Below are 3,258 nucleotides of genomic sequence, written 5' to 3' on the forward strand. Positions count from 1 at the left end.
CTTTGCACTCAGCCCATTTGTATTCAATTACTGATAATATTTGAGGTCTATTTTTACTATCCTATAAAGTTTGACCCCCTTTTAATTCCTTTCTTCTCCCCCATCACCCCTATGCCACCCCATTCCAAACTCCTGTTGATTCCTGGACTTGAGGTTACATTTTCACTTAGCCTTTTTTTTTAAGACCAGACTAAGGTTTCTATTTACCTTCACTTCGTGTATCTATTGCAGTGCCTACAGTTTCTCCTCTTGTGTTAACTGTGTGCAGTGTCTGTGTGGTGAAGCTTCTGAGACCTTATATGTCTAAGGTTTTTGTTTTGTTTTTTTTTTTTGAGACAGATTTTCACTCATGTGGCCCAAGGTGGAGTGCAATGGTATGCTCTCGGCTCAGTGCAACCTCCACCTCCCAGGTTCAATCGATTCTTCTGCACCAGCCTCTCAAGAAGCTGGGATTATAGGTGCATGCCACCACACCCAGCTAATTTTTGTACTTTTAGTAGAGATGGGGTTTCACAATGTTAGCCAGGCTGGTCTTGAACTCCTGATCTCAGGTGATCTGCCTGCCTTGGCCTTCCAAAGTGCTGGGATTATAGGCATGAGCCACTGCACCCGGCCAACTAAGGATATTTTTATCATGCTTGTATATTTGAATTCATTTTGGCTATGCTTACAATTCTCGGTTTTAAATTCTGTAATACTTTAAAAACACTGTTCGGTTTTTTCTTGTATTCATTGTTGTATTTAAAATCTGATGTCAATCTGGTTCTTGTTCCTTCTCAGGAAACTTTTTTTTTGAGACAGAGTCGTTCGCTGTTGACCATGGCAGGCTGGAGTGCAGTGGTGTGATCTCCGCTCACCACAGCCTCTGCCTCCGTGGTTGAAGCAGTTTTCATGCCTCAGCCTCTCGAATAGCTGGGACTACGCGTGTGCACCACCACACCGGCCAATTTTTGTGTTTTTAGTGGAGATGGGGGTTTCACCATGTTGCCCATACCGGTCTTGAACTCCTGACTTCAGGTGATTTACCCGCCTCAGCCTCCCAAAGTGCTGGGATTACAGGTGTGAGCCACCATGCTTTCTCAGGAAACTTTAATTTTTTCCTGGGTATTTTCAAGCTTCTATAATGTGTCTAGGTGTGGGTGTTACGCGTATTTCCCTTTGTTGGCACTCTGGGTTTTTCATTCTAGGAAACTTATTCCTGTTATTTGTGCTAATATTTCCTCTCCCATTTCTTCTCTCTGTGGTGTTTTATCCAAATGTCAGTATTTCTAAGCAATTCTATATCTCTTAGCCTTTCTTTTATATTTTATATTTCATTTTCTTTTATTCGTCTCTCCAGATTTCTTTAGTCTGGTCTTCTAATTTACTCATGAATTCTTACAGTGTATCCATTCTGCTGTGTGTCCTGTCTATTGATCTCTTTATTTCAGGAGTTATATTTTTCACTTCAAATATTTCTGGTTTTCTTTTCCAATTGTTGGTATCATCTTTCTAGCTTTGACTATTTCTACTTCTGTTAGAATCTGTAATCTAGTATGTTACTGTTCTTTTAAAATCTGTTTACTCAAGTGTTGTGATATGTTGGCCTGTGAGCTCATTTTCCCTAACACCGGCTACCCAGCAGCACGTGCTTGAGACAGATCAACTGATGCACTCCTCGCCAGCCCCAAGGGGTTCAGGAAGGACAGGTTTGAAAGAACCCTGGGGAGGAGCACCCAAGCAGCAAAAACAACCATTCTTCACTCTAGAAAACGACTCAGTTTAGGGCTGTCAACAGCTTCTTTCTCATTTTACTGTCTCACTTCCCTGCGTTTTGCGAAAAAAAGCGGTGTCCTGCCTTAAGCGAAAGTGCCACCCCTCACACACAAGCTCACTCCTGGGTTCCTCATATTTTGCTCTGTGAGGTGGTGTTTTCCTTTATATGTACTCAAGTTAATGTTGGTGGACGTAACCAGTAACCAAAGAAGTTGAGCACTTTGGGAGGGTCTGGAGCTGGAACCCCATTAACATATGTGTCTAGTACAGTTCAATCATTTGAAACGTCAAGACTGGAGTTTCACTGGTATGCATAATGATCTTATGTCTGTTGTTTCCATGGTACTGAAGGACAGAAGATCCATGATGTAACAATGCCCTGACCAATACCAAGTGTATTTCTATTGGGGGATTCCCTGGGCATAGGGAAAAAACAGTCCATGAAAGGGATCCTCTACTCTTCCTCCCATTGCCTTGCCCTTTGACACCTGCTTCTCTCCAGGCCACCTTTCTAAATAAAGCTCAGCCTATGTCCCTTCCTCAGAGCACAGAACCCTGCAGGCCTTTAAGCTCGCAGTGCCTTCCATTCTTGGACATTTTTATACCTTATTTTTGCCAAGCACTGTGCCAGGCACAAATTTATCTTTAAAAAAAAAATTGTAATGAAGTATGCATATAGAAAAGTGCATGAAACTTGTACCATTTAAAGTATAATTTTTAAGCAAACACCTGTGTCACCACCAACCAGGTCAAGAAGGAGATTTTGCTAGAAGGCCCCCACATTCCTGTCCTTGATCACGACTCCATCTTTCCCTCAAGGAAATTGTCTTTGTGCCTCTTAGGACAATGACTACTTTGTTTTGCCAGTCAGTAGGTGGGCAATCTTGGGCACATAGCTTAACCATCTTGGAGTTTGATTCTTCTGTAAAATGGGGATGGATTCCCTCCTCCAAAAGGCTGAGTAGCTTCTGGCTAAAAGCACATAGTCTATCAGGTTCAAGTCCCACTTCTGCTACTTACAAACTATGTGATATTTAGTGATTCACTTTGCCTTTCCCTCAATTTCTATTTGTAGAATGAAATGAGAACAATACTGACCTCTTAGAGTTGCTCTGAAGAGCAAATGAGATAAAATATTGCGGGCACTTAAAATACCACCTGAGTCATGATAAATACTGTTTCAAAAAGATGCTAATTATTCTTCTCATAATGCTTTTGTGTATATGGAAGCATAGGAACTAGTGGAAGATAACCTATGGAAATTACTATGAAAAATAATAAGTCTATTTATGGATAAGTTTGTTTCAGTTTCCAAATTGGTAGCCACAAAGTTTCTGAGTTCTTTCAACCTTCATCTACTCTTACCCCACATCTCTTCCTCATGAAGGAGCAAAATTAGATTTTCTACAACTAAAGTGGCATTTCTTAAGATTTACATAATGTAAAATTCACCATCTTAACCATTTCAAAGTGTATTGTTCAGCGGTTTTCAGTATATTCACA

This window comes from Mandrillus leucophaeus, unplaced genomic scaffold, assembly GCF_000951045.1.
Source record: "Mandrillus leucophaeus isolate KB7577 unplaced genomic scaffold, Mleu.le_1.0 Scaffold70, whole genome shotgun sequence".
NCBI lineage: Eukaryota > Metazoa > Chordata > Mammalia > Primates > Cercopithecidae > Mandrillus > Mandrillus leucophaeus.